Consider the following 14,417-nt stretch of genomic DNA (forward strand, 5'->3'; position numbering starts at 1 on the left):
GGGATCTAGTGAATTACTGTCTGATATAAAATAGCGTGCATCATCGAATTGGTTTTGCTTGGCCTTATAAAATACGACACCACATCTCATGATGCATTGTGGCTCGTCGTTGAGTGAGCAGGTGCAAAAATATAGGCCCGTATAGCTCCGGGCTCAGATTACTTTCTGAAGTCAGTGTCGGAGTTGTTTGTATTGGGGAGCCAGGTGTTAGCCTGCCCCCCTGGACACGCCCCTCTGCACCCACACAAAGACTCTTCGTCCGGTCAATTGTTTAGTGGGCGGGTGGCGTCGGGGAGGTGGGGGGTCCTCCAGACTGTGTGATCAAACATGTGGATCCTGTGGTGTCTCCACATCCATTGCCGCCAACTCGTGGGCCAATCAAAGAAGAGTATGGAAAAGCAACGGGAGGTGCCTTGCTTGATATTTTGTCTCTCTTGGTCTTTATGCAGACATTTGTGGAAAAAAAGCCTTTTTGTTCCAGTATAGAAATGAGATTTTCGATTTATGTGATGATCCATCACCATCGTGTCATACTGCAGCTTTTAAAGCCGTCGTGCTAATTGGGTTCTAATGTTTGTTGCCCATGAAAACTGATATGATCAATTTATTGGCAATTATTTGGCTCCGCCCCAAGCGACGGCTGCCGAGCCCAAATTTGAGCACCGAACAACTTTCCCCTCATGCTGAGAAATGGCGACTGACTGCTTGTAAGTCGCCTCAAACGTGTTCCTCAAAACACAGCGTGGCAAATGAGTCGTTCAATTTGAAGCGCCTTTTATTCTCACGACAGCGTGGCAGCCTCGTGTTGAACCCCGAGGAGGAAACCAAAGTGACAGTAATTACATTTAAAAAAAGAAAAGAAAAAAAACCCAAAATGGTTCGGCAGGGTTTGAAGGTCAGCGTTCCGTTCCGTCCCGTCCCTCGGGCGGGGTGTCCCGCTAACAACGTGCGAGGTTTTTGTTTGTCCCTCCCACTAGAAGAGCCTCCCCCAGTGGCGTTTCATCACGAGCATCTTATGCAAGACGCTGAAATGTGGCCTAAGCCTCAGGTAATTAAGCCCCAGCGGTTCACCCGTCGCCGGAGCTCCGGTTTTCGAGCGCCTTTGCTTTAATGAAGCCGTCTCGGCGCTCCTTTCGCGTTTAGCAGCGTTTTGAGCCGCACAACTTTGCATTTTCACCCCGCTGTGATCAATATGCACGCGCAGTGGGAGGCGGTGGAGTCGTTTGGAGACGGGGGAGCCGCAGAAGGAAGGTCAAGAGTGTGGCACTTTGCATCTTTTGGATACAGATATCATCTCTTGAAATGTTTGGTGGAAAAAAAACTTTATTAGTATTCAGGAAACTGAAATGTTGCTAGAAACATGTTGAGGCATCTGTTTGGATACCTAATTAATTTTAGATGACTCGGGATTAATTCGGAGCAGTGATGCCTTCATTTGTTCATTAGTGTATATCTGTTTAAAAAGGTCGCCATCTTTTCCTGTAATATGTCTTTTCTAATTGATACAGAGCAGTGGTCCCACTGCAGTCGTGTCGTTTCACAGGAAATCTATCCTCGGCCAATCTGATAGTGCCCTCTGAATTCTGCCTAGCAACAAGTGAGCCTGTGTTGTGTAACCATAAAAAAAAAATCAGCTGCTAGCTAAAATTGTATTCAAGCTGTGACGTTTAATAGTGATGATTTTTTTGTGGAAAAATAAATAAAAATCATCTGCTATAGCCTTGGTTGAAATTTGAGGATTTGATTTTTGGTGATTGCCACAGTCATTTGGGACTTGTTGAAAGTTGAAGGTTAAGATTTGCACACGTGTGCTTTGGTTGGTCGTTTGATGGCGTACGTCGTAACAGCAGCAGCGTTGTTGCCACGCGCCTCGGCCCGGGCCATACATTTTACGAGCGTCGGGCAGCAAAGTGGTAGAGTGGCGTCTCCCGGCGGAGCTGACCTTCAGCTGTTACGCCATCAATATTTATGAGGCCCCGCTAGCTGGCCCGCTAGCGCTCGACTGCTCCAGTCACAGACACAGTGGGGCATTTTTCCTCTCAGCCGCGGAGCAAAGATGACATTTTAGCGAGCGGCCTTATTTATCAAATACACGGAGAATGTGCTGACCTGTTCTTTTATGCGGCGGCGTGACCCAGACAACAACACCTGTCTGTTTACGTTGTGTCGTAGCGTAAAAACGCATCGACGTTATTGATTTAAAGCCGTGTGGCTGACATAAGCGGCGCTGACAAAAAAGTCATTTATCATGCTTTAATAAGGATTCAGCAGTGGCGTAAAGAAATGACAGGGTTCGTGGACAGATTATCAGGAAAGGTGTTTTTATATATCATAAAGCCGCCATTTGCTATTGTGTTTGCTGCCTTTCACTTTTTTCAAATATAGATTTTTTTCCACTTATGACGGGTCAATTAGACCTGCAACCGAATAGACGCAGGTCAATTAGACCTTCAACATAAATAGCGTGTTAAATTGGGTCATTTTGACCCGCAACGCAACAGGTTTAATCAAGAAAAGTGTCAAATAAAGTTAAATTCTGATATTTTTGTCTTAAAAATGGCAATACAAAATGGCCGTGCTTGACAATGTAAAATCTGTTTGCAATATTTGTGAGGGCCTCCCAATGATTTTGAGCACAGGCCAGTCCAGTTGCGTGTTGCTTTAGCGGAATCCTCTTGAGTGATTTCATGTCTCCGACAGGATTAACCTTTTGATAGGAAGATTATGTCGCCGCGTCTCGACGACGCGTCTGATCGTCTTACTCTCGCTCTCTGTACAGTGCAGCACGTTGGGACCTCTTCCCTAAAGTGATCGCGTTGATAAAAAGATGCTAGCAGCTGGCTGCTAAATCTGTCTTCAGAAATACGCTCATGCTAACAAACGGCGAAAGGTGTCCCGACCGGTCGGCCATTTTTGAAGGATGTCATCTCGTAGCTCCTAATTTGCGGCTGCGTGTACGTTCACAAAGTTCTTTCGAGGGGTCAAGGCGGTTTACTTTTTTGTACTGGATGTACTCGCGATGGCATCTCCCATGGCTTCAGCCATAATCAATTTCAAAGAATAGACAAGAAAAGGCCTATTCTTTACTCTTCCGAACAAAGCGCAAACCTTTCATCGGCTCGTCGCATTCGTTGCCGACGAGGCCGCGTGCTATTCACCAGCCGGCGAGCAAAATGCACGCGCGGCAGCACGGAGATCGTTTGCTTCTTTCTGAGCGATGAGACGGAGATAAGCATGTGCAAAAAAAAAAAAAAAACTCAGAATGCATTGTTTGTAATGGTCTTTGTGATCTGTTAGGAAATGTTTTGCACGGTGTGGAACAACTTGACACTGTAAGCAGGCTTGAAACTACTTTGTGTGTACTAAGTAAACAAAAGTATTGGAATATGTGGCGCAGCTAAAGTACAGTACAGAAACAATGCTGCTTGGTCAAAAGTATTGGGACGACCTTGCACGGTTACTGTTGATCACTTTTATTTTGGCAATATACGGCCAAAAGTATTGGGATACGTGACCCACAGGAGTGCAGCCCGATGCTTTTGTGTATCTGCACGCACGGCAACCCTCTCTTGAGCACATGCGGACAAATGCCAGGGAGCACATCGGAGCTTGGCGCCGTTCCCGAACTGGATGGTCAGCGCGTGCGTCAGTGTGGTCAAGCGCTGAGGTTTTGGCTGAACCAAGCGTGTCGTATTGAGCCGCTGGAAGTCAATCCACATGGCAGCTGTTTTTTGTTTTTTTTTCTCAAAAACAGTTTATGGATTTTTTTTGTTTGTTTGAATTAAAATGGTGTCAAGAATCATGTTTTGCTGTAGGGGCTCCCAGATACTTGTGGAGTGTAGTGCTTTGAAGCCACGGTGCTTCATATGAAAGCTGTCTAGTAAATGTGCACTAATGTGATAACAAAATGAAGAAAGAAAAAACACAATAGCGCATATTGCTTGCATATTTTTGGATATTTTTTGCTATTTGGTATTTTTCGAATTCACCTATGAGTGATTTTTCAGGGAATAAACATAGCTCAATTTAGACAAAAGTAGTCCTTTGCTTCTGTTTTGTGACATCCAAAGGCGGTCGCAGAACAGTTTAGCAAATCACGGCCAAACTAATTTTAAATTTATAAAAGTATTCTTTGCTGCCTATGTAGGCAGTGCAAAAACATGTTCGTACCACTTCACAATCAAGCTACCTTTCTGACGGATTTTGAAATGATTAACTGAAGTAGTTTGTTGACGCCTACCGATTTCAAAGCTCCTTTCGTTACAGTCTGTGATTGTCGTGTGTGAGTAAAACGAATCAATGAGGAGCGACACAGCGTCGCTGGGCGAGAACAAAAGGCCTCCGTCGAAAGTGCTTGCGACTAATTTGTACTTCGTCTTCTGGAGTTGGCCGTGACGGCGTGCGAGCGAGCGAGCTCCGAGCCTCTCGTGTTGAGTCCAAGTGAATCAAAACACTTGTTACCGACAACCGCTGCAGTTTTTTTTTTTTCTTTTTTTCCCCCCTTTTTCATTTCACTGAATCTACGGTCACGGCGGAGGAGGAGAAGGGCGCCGGAGTGCTGTTTACTTCGAGAGCGCCGATTGTGCGCGTTCACCGTTTGTCTTTCTGGGCTCGGCGTCAACACGTTGTCTGGTTTTCAGTGATTTTCTGGTTAAAAAAAAATAAACACACACGGGCACAAATCAGCATGTTTGTGCAAGTGGAAAATGTGGAAATGACACTGCGACGGATGTGCTAACGCGGCCATCTGCTCGCGGGCCGCTCGGAGAATTCGAGAGGCGGACGAGTGTTACGGTGTGAGCAAGGTGACGGGATTATTTCTGCCGCCAACTGCTCCTTTTTACCGGAAGAGTATGAAACACACAAACGCGCCAGCTAGATGTAGGCAAAACCTTAATGGTACATTTCACAATATTCAAGAATTAACTCATTCACTACCATTGACGACTATAGACGTGGAATATTCATTTTAACTGGGCTGGCAGCCAATGAGTCAAGACAATATATGGATTGTTTTCTTCTGCAACGTCATAGCTACAAATCGCAACACATGGTAACATCCGTATTGCGCAAGCTAAATCTAACCTAAAATTAATAAATCTCAAAAACCTGTCATGCTACAAAAAATGTAAAGACATTATTTTGAATCAGCATCGAAAATATGTTAATGGACAGTTTAATTTTAGGGGGTGTCAATGACCTGATTTTCTTTTTTCTTTTCACAATTCGTGACAGGCTCAACAAATAACCGTGGATTACTGAAGACCTCTTTAAATTGGTACAGCAGGAAGTATGCAAGCCGCCTGGTAACCCTACGTGACCTCGCCTTACTTTTAATGTCATCCTAAAAATTGCTCCATCCAAATATTTCCTTCCGCACAAGATTTAGCTTGAAGTTGCCCCCCCACACCCCCCTAAAATAGTCCAATAATCCCTTCTTGAAAGCTGCACAGTTGAGGGATAAGAACACTATCGCTGCACTCTGAACGGATGAACTCACTCTTTTGTCTGCCTTAAAATAGTTTATTTAACACTGTTATATATTTGTCCAGATTGCTGAGTTGTTTCCTGAATCGTAATACTTGTTTGCATGCTTGTGTCGGGATTTCAAACTAGGGTTGTGTCCCAGATTCAAATTGCGGCTAGGATGTCAAAATTGGGTTTCAAGCCCAGAGAAGTATTTCAAACAAAGGAGTAGGATTTTCAATTCAGGGTTTAAATAAGCCAGGTTTGACACTTTCAAGGTATCGTTGCAAGTAACGGTTTTGGCTAACAATTGGCAATTTCCGCAGTTGTGCTTATTGTGGGAGTTGAAATGGCACAGATTGCTTTCTCACAAATACTAGCGTGACGTAACAGCGCTGAAACTGACAACGCATTCTGCAATCGAGCCCAGCTTGTGCTGGTCCTGATTACAGTCGTGCTGATTACGCCCGCTGAAGCGCCGCTGATTGCTATATCGTAAACCGTGTGACGTACCGGCGTGGAAACTGCCAAAGAATTGGGCAGTTCAGCACCCATGCCAGTTTTTGCTCCAATTGCTCATTCTTTTGGCAGCCTTGGCTATATCGTGAATAGTTTGACGTTGCTAATAATTTTACACTTGAGCAGTAGATGTAAATTGGCAGCATTTTCTACCAATTAAAGAAATGCAATATATAAATATTGGCTTTATTCCAATTTGATTCCCCCCCCCATTCTTGAATGGTAGTTCTCTATCGACCAATCGATAAACATGTGTCCTCTCCGCACTAAAACTACGCTGACTTGTACACCAGCAAAGGCCTGCTGGAATGTTAACAAATGACAATAAATCAGTAAATAAGGAGTCGGGGAGCTTTTTGGGGGCCATAAAAAGAAGCTGCAGTGGGTCAAAGCTGTGAGCTACAGCGCGGCGGCTCGGTGTGAACGTCCCTCTGACTCAGCTCAAACGCAGAAAGTGTGAGCTAAATCACACCCAAAACCTCGCCGGTATACTTTGCGGCACGTTGATTGAAACTAAACAGCACATATGATTTCTGCTTTTCGTATCTCGCTCCGTCAGGCGAGATACATGTAAATAAAAAAAGCACGGTGATGACATGACGGGGAGAAGTGCTCGCCACCTCACAATTTATTAGTTGCCACCTATTTTACATTTAAAGTGGAAAGCTGTCAGCGTGGCGACGGAATTGTGTCATTGAGTGGGTGCCTAACGTGTTAAAAAATGATTATGGTGACGTGGTTTTTTTTTTTTTTTGTGCACACATCACAGCGTCGTCACTGCTCTCCATTTTTTGGGCTACATTGTTTTTGAAGTGTACTGAAAACGTATCCCTGAGGAACACCGCTCCACCGTCTTGTTATATAGCTGCTGTGTATTGAATCATGTTTGCAGTTTGAGTAATTCACTGAATATGCTGACATAAATATTGGGACACATGGGCGGTCCACATACAGGAAGTGCAGCTACAACAAATTCCTGTCTTCTCAAAACCCAACCCTGGCTTGAAACCGTAATTTAAAAGCCTTGTATAAAACAAAACCCTACCCTGAACCCAAAACCATGGTTTGAAACACCAACTCAGGCTTGAAATCCTACCTTGAAACTCTAATCTCGGGCTTGAAACCCGACTTTGTCCCAAAAATGGTAAAATCATGTGACACGAGGTACGTGAACCATGTCAGTCAAGACTCCCACCACCGGCACTTTGTGTATGTATTCACCTCTGCCTAAATATTTAGTTTTTAATGTACTCGAGCATGCAAAACAAATCAAAACAATCACCACTGTGTGTAAACATGACTTGGGTCGGTTGAGCGCGAGACGACGCGGGCGTCAAACAAACAGCAGGATTCTCCAGCTGCAGTTAGCAAACCTCCGACGATGATTTGGAGCAAAGCCGCACTTGTTCCCAAACTCGCTCAACACAGCAACGGTGTTAACATGCTTTGCAACTCCCCCACCTCCCGTACTTAGCCCCCCCTCCCTCCCTCCAACCTACCTTCCTATCCAAACAGCGGCCCGGTTTGAAGTCGCCTTGAACCTGCGGCCCTCGCTTTAGGAGGCGCGGGGCCCAAGGGAGGCTCGGGTTACAAGCGTCCAACCCGCGCCGCATTAGCGAACCCCGACGAAATAACAGCCCGCCATCTGGAAGCTATGCGGCAGCCCGTCCTCGCCTTCAATCACGCTGACCTCAATTAAGTTTCATTTGTTGAGTAGTTTTATTCGCTGCTCGGCTAGCCCGCTCGGCCTTTCTTCTTCTGCCTCGTGTGGTAATTCTCTTAGGTTGCATGTCTTCTACCCCAGTGATTCTCAAACTTTGGGTCATCCAAACCTCCAGCTGTTGCTTGGTGGTCTGCCAGCGACTTACTATGCAGCCAAAAAAAAAAGTGCATAGCAATGGGCAACGCTAACAAAACAAACCAGTTACCGCATTCGACTTTTTTCATGCCTTTGGCACGCCGAGTTGTATGTTTAAATGGCGGAAAGATGACGAGATTCTCTCCTGGACCCAAAATGTAGGAGAAAGGCTGCTCTACTCTGAGTCACCTCCCCCCTCCTCCCCCCCCGCAGCCGCCATTAGCCCACCTTATGAGGGCTTTCGTGAGAGAGCACCTTGAGTGCGCCAGGACAAAGCCGGCCTTTGTGGCCGAGAGAGCCTACTTGGTATGCCGCGGGTTAAGAGTGGATGTTTTTTTGCAGACGCTTCCCGCTCGTGGACTCGGGAAGGTTGGGTTGGGGTGGGGGGCTCTATCTTGACCCCACTTAAACGGGAGACAATGAGCGCACTTGAGCGAGTCCTCGCCGGCCTCCGATCTTGACGAGCGCTCGCTTTTCATCATTTTACGGCGGCGAGAAAGAAAGGGAAAAAATCCGGCATGACCTCATGGTCGGGCATCGGGAGCTGATTTGAGAACGTAATTGACGATGTTAATAAGCAAACGGCGTCGTGCAGATCAATGCAGGGCAACTTCTTCAATTGCGAAAGAAAGTTCAATGCTGGAGAAACAACAAAGCACTCAAGTTGAATCACAAAGTGCACCAAATTGTTTGTCTTCCATTTAGGGATGCTCAGCACAAATAATTTGTCCACTTTTTTTTTATTTTAGAAAAGCGCAACATCCAAAGTGCCATGTGATTGCAAAAATGCCAAAGAAAAATCAAAACACGTGCAGCTTGAGGGCTTCATTCCGAAATAGTGACACCACTACAAACAACAACCGCAATAACTCCCCCGAGAGAAACAATGAATGTTTACTTTATCAGCAGACAGAAGTTTTCCACTGGTGAGAGTTTGCAGTTATTGCCGTTTTGGGATTATTTATCACGGTCGTCGAGGTTGCCGGCGTTTAATCTTGATACACTTCAAATATGCAAGATGTTGGAAACGGAAAGACGGAGCTTGGAATAATGCCAGCGTCCTAATGCCGAGCAGATAAAACAAAGAGGATTATGGGTAATGTAGTCGCTGCCCGTTTTAGCCGGGGGGATGAAGCAGATGAATTTTTTTTCCCAAATTTTCAAAAGCTTTACAGCTTATATGCGCTGGTTTGTTTACCAAGAATGCTCGCAAGCATTGATGATCATTTTCATTGCCAAGCAAATGTTCATGATTGTGTGCTCACTAAATTGATGACTCAGCAAACAAGTCTAATAATTCAAATGTTTCCAAATGTTTCATTTAGCTGTAAATTTGGTACTGAAAAGTCGCCAGTGGCCATTTAAAATGAAACATTCAGTCCGACGGCTCCCGAATTTATATTCTGTATACTTGACGCATGAAATTTGAGATTTTGCCTTTGTGTCAGATTTATTTTTGCCACAGACATTAGCCAAAAAAAAAAAAACGCTTTAGGATATTTTCATGCGATTGTTTTCTCGGGAAGGTCCTCTTTGTTTGGAGTTTCGGCAAAGAATGGCTGTTTGTTCGAGGCTTTATGGGGGGGTGACATGTCCCCATTGTTTTTTGCCATGTGACATTCTTCTGTTGGCGGCTCCATGAGTGCTTTGTGTCCTTATGAAATGATTGCAGTGTTTGCCCGCTGCCCATTGAGGTGGCGTGAGGCTTTAGCCAAATGGAAACTTTTTCTCACACTATTTTGCCCTTTTTGTCCCGCATCAGAGAAATCCAACTTTCCGTGACGACACACAAAAAAGAAAAGCTGATTGCAAGATGCTTACTCTTTCACTCTCCATTCTATGGTCGGCCATCTTGTCCATCCCACCTCTTGAAAGACGTGCGCTTTTGTCGATTTTCACCCCAAACAGCCATAAGTGCGTTTTCCTGGAAAATAAAAATGCACATTTGGTTGTTGTGTGAGAGCTCCATTTGCATCCGTCCATTAGATGCATTAAGACTCGGGAAGACGTCTTCAGACATTATTGTTTTGTTTTTTTTATCACTGTAGGATGAGAGACACTTGAAGCTTCCGACACCAGAGGTGGTAAAAGTAGTCTGAAGGAGGCGGGCTAATCTGATTGATCAGGTTGCGATGGGTACTGGCTATGGTTTTATTTATGGAAGTTTCCTTTTCTGCCCCCGGGCCGACTCCTGATTAAATCTCCAATACTGATTGTGGCCTTGAGTGGCGGCGATCGATCGTCATTTAGTCTCGGGATTAAATGAATACGTCACAAGGTGCGACACTCCCTGCCCAGATAAACAACGGCCTCAGGAACTCTGAGTAGCCCCGAGGAAAAAATCCGCCATTGCTTCTCTGCCTTGGTACTTTATCAACGGAGGCTTTTTATGATGTATCGACTAAAGGTGTCTGAGATTCGCGGGTCAAAATCCACAATAGATTTCCAACACATTTTGTCACACTCTGGTCCAAAGCAATCGTTTTTCGCGAACGTGGTTCTGTCGCTTGCTAACTTGAGTGAATCACTACAGCATTCAATTACTAATTTTCTGTCAATTGTTATTTACTGAAGATAGATTTTTTTCACAATTTGATTTCAGATCCATTGTAAGATCAAAATGCGAGCATTACAAATCAATCAATATGCAATCATTAAGGGGTTGAAGGCTTTACCCCGTTTCTTGCCCCAATTTATCTGGGGTGGGTTCCAGTTCCACTTTGACCCAAATCAGGATATACGGTTTGAAAAGAAATGAATGGATGGATTTTCTGGCAGCTTTATAATGTTGTGTCTGTTTTAATAGTGATTGGCATGTTTTTTTGCCGTAAATTGGATTACCGCCATTTTCTCCAATTGAGTTAGCCTTTTTTTTTTTTCAATGGCATCATTACCACGTGCCAAAGGCCCCCCCCCCCCTTAAATACCAGACAGCCGCTGCTTTTATTGTGTCTAACAACACAGTTCGATAGTTGCTGTGTGTCACAGTCTTCTGCCCGCTGTTTTTGGATTCATTTTGAGAGAAAAGAAAAAAACCAACGCTGTTAAAATCCATCTTAGCGTCATTACAAGCGGAGCAAATTGGCTCAATTTTGTGCAAGCGATGGATGCATAATTGCGCACCTTCCCGTTGTTTACTAGCTTGATCACACCAGGGATATGATTGTGTGGTTCATAAATAATTTGCCTTATTGTGGGCAGCGTGCATACTCACCAGTGCCGCTTTCACGAAGATAATAAGGCTTTTCGTTGGACATTGTGAGAGACATATTATCGCAACAATAGGTCCATTATTTGGAGTTTGCGCTGGGCAACAACTTCACTGCGTCACACTCAAAAGCAGTTTCTGATGTAGTAACGTTAGCATTAGGCCGCTAAAGGCGGAAACTATTGAAGTGCTCCTCGTCCTAGTTTTGTAGTCCGAGCGAGTCCTCGTCGTAAATGTCGTGAGTGGAGCTGGAAATGCGAGTGATTAGCGGCGAGGGTCCAGCTGCAGTCAGCCATCGACGTTTTCTGTTTACGTTGAGGCCGTTGTACGTATTCACTTGAATGCACCGCTGCGCTGGAGGGGTTAGCTTTTGATCCTGGAAGGAGTCCCTGGTACCCCCCCGCCCCCCACTTCAGCCTTGCATGGTTGAGGCTGAATTCGGATTTGTTTGGCGAGGCATTCAGCGGAACTAGCCACCCACACACACACACACACACACACACACACACAGACAGGCCTCTTTGGCCAAAGTCTCTATTGAAAACACACCTTTCTGTCGAGCCAGGGGGGCTTTTCAATGGAGGCCCGGCGTGTGAAAGACTTTCAGAGGAGAAGTAAGTAGTGCCTGTGTGCAGCCTTCTCCGCTTTCAATGAACTCAGTCGACAATGCCGCAGATATGTGCCCCACGGCGCCCGAGCGGCCATGTTGATCGAGTCCAACGCTTCCAGCGGCACAAAGCCCGACAAAGTACAAATTCTAATTCCCTTCAGAAGTTTGAGCGCTCATGTTGCCAAGCTGAAATGACGCTTGACAGGTAGTACACAGCATGTAAGTCTAAGTCGGAAAGTAGTACAGTAATTAGTGTCAAGGGAGTGTGTTGAAGTGGTACATCGCAAGCGAGAGACAAAAATGGTTCTTAAATTAGTTTAGGAGGCTGTTCGTGGTAGGCCCGTGTATGATATTTTTGTTTTGTCGGCCGCCATCTTGTGGCAACGCCGGGCAAATAACATTTTTGCGGGGGTGTCGATGAAAGCCGGGCGGGAATTCGGGAATCCTCCGTTGGCTGCCAGCCAGTCAATCTGTCTTGCGTTTAACTCTCTATCATTTTCCTGGCTTGTGTTTCACGTAAAGAGCAGCACGCGGTTAATTGCGGCGAGCGAAAGAAGCTAGGATTTATACGCCGCTGCGCTGAATAGCATCTCTCAGCACACTCGCTAATTGCGTGATGGATAGCGTGGAGTCATTAGCATTTATATTGCGCCCACCCTCCCCGTAGTACACCTCCCACCCCCTTTAGATGGCGTTTTTAAGTGACTCCTGACACCGGAGCAACGGTCGCAACGACAAGCCGGGCACAAAACAAGCAAGCGGTGTTTTCACTGGGCCTGGTGGTCCCTGCGGTGTGCACGGCGGGGGGCAGACATCTGGATTGACTTGACAGATTAGCGTGAGGCTAACACCGCTGGAGTGACACGCTCGCTGGAGGCTGATGTCGGGAAAGTCCTCTTTTTAACATATCAGCTGTTTTAAGGCAAGCTTGTTGGAGAGGAAAAAAAAAGCGCAAACCTCAGCCGCTGATGGACTTCCTTTTTTAGCGAGGCATAAAACCATGCAGGCTCTTAATCTTGCCGAGAGACAGTTGGAGTGTCCAAAAGAGTTTGGCTCTCAAGCTGTTTGAAACACTTTTGTTTGGTTAACTTGTAAAAAAAAAAAAAAACAGTCAACCGACTATCAGTATGTGGAAAAATATGAAACTGACTGTATTTTGGCTAATAGCTACGGTATGGTTTTGAGAGACAGTTAGCATTATTAAGTGATTGTAAATTGCGGCTCAACAAGTGCACTAGCCTATAATTCTGGACTAAAAACACACTATTTTTCTTTTCATCTCTATGGAACATTTCCACCTTTGAAAATGCCCAGAAATGTGCAAGCCCATACAGTGTGAAGCTTTTCTGCAATTCCTATTGTTATTCTTAACGTGCATTTTCCCAACATTACATAGCTTATGGGTATATATGATACATCCATTATATATATTGCATGCATAATATATTTTCTTAGTCCCAGTTGGTTAGCATTGCTTACATGTGCTAACAGCGCCTCTGAAGATGTGCTTTGTGCATCATTTAATGAGCCTCTGTTTGTGTGTGTGTGTGCACACACAATGCGGCAATCTAGCCCGATCTAATGACTTCAATGGGCACAATGTGTTTGTTCATTGGAAATGTTTTAACATTATTTGCCTCAGACCGATACGCGGCACCTTTTGCCAAATGCGGACAATGCTATTGAAAAACGCCGAGTCGGCAGGTTGCGGTAAAAAAACAAAGTTGGCAAAACAGACCATCCATCATTTCTTTTGTCCCTGATAATCAATTTGGAATCATTGCATAGATAATGCGCTCCGAGCGGCTGCGACGGCGGGGCAACTTTTGGAAATGAAAGCGCTCGGTGGCTATCTTCATCTGGAAGCTACCCGGCACGTCGTTTGTCAGAGCCGGTTGTAAATAACTCGTCTTTGTGAGTGTATCCTCATTAACCTTCCTCGTCGCTTGTTTCTCAGCCGCCTCGCTTCTTGTGATGATGATAACGCTTTAAAAATGGAGCCGTTATCTCTTTTGGACGCGCCAGGCCGAGGCGCCGTCGTCAAATCAAAGCGTTAGCTTATTATCGCATGATAGCGGCGCGCGCTTCTCGCCGGTGGCTTGGAGTCACATACTTATAAAGTAAGTTTTAAGCTTTAAAGTCCCAAGTCGGTGTGGCAAGTTGAGTCAAGCCGCTACTTGGGTTAGGCGAGGCAGAAGTCAAGTCATACGATCTTGACTGACTGACAATCACTTAGTGTTTCATCGGTTAGCTTAATAGTGAAGCCGACCTAGCTTGACGCAAATCTTATTACTACATATTAATTCAGTACCAATGGCAATTTTTAGAATTCTTGTGTCACCAGTGTGTGTGGATTGACACCCCAAAAATGTCCCGATAACGCCCGTATCCGAATGTGTGTTGTGAGGACATTCCACCCACGCTGATTCAAACATAACCTCCTTGGTGGAGGTCAATGCTTTTTGGGATGCTACGCTAGTGCCCGCTTTGGGAAAACAAAGCAGGAGACAATGAGCCCCGTTAGAGCCTCCTTGCCTCTGCTCGGGGGCGAAACATGTGCTTGAAAACCACCATTGTTGCCCTGTGTTTGTATCTATCGACAGCTGAAAGGATGGCGGTGATTAATGACTCGGGGCCGCCGTGCGAGGACCTGGGCCGCTCGGGGGTGCGCGGAAGCGCCGCCCACCCGCCAGCTGTAAGGGCTCTTCAACTGCTCCGGGGGTTCGCTTGCTAATTTTTTTGTTTTGAAAACCATT

General features: G+C 45.4%; 1 protein-coding gene across 1 annotated transcript in view; it reads left to right on the plus strand.

Moving 5' to 3' along the window:
- tenm4 (teneurin transmembrane protein 4) overlaps window positions 1-14,417 on the plus strand; it is a 142,374-nt gene that overhangs the window by 48,362 nt on the left and 79,595 nt on the right. The window lies entirely within an intron of this gene.

Source organism: Syngnathus floridae, chromosome 7 (genome assembly GCF_059516105.1).
Source record: "Syngnathus floridae isolate MCC-2025c chromosome 7, RoL_Sflo_1.0, whole genome shotgun sequence".
NCBI classification, from domain to species: Eukaryota; Metazoa; Chordata; class Actinopteri; order Syngnathiformes; family Syngnathidae; genus Syngnathus; species Syngnathus floridae.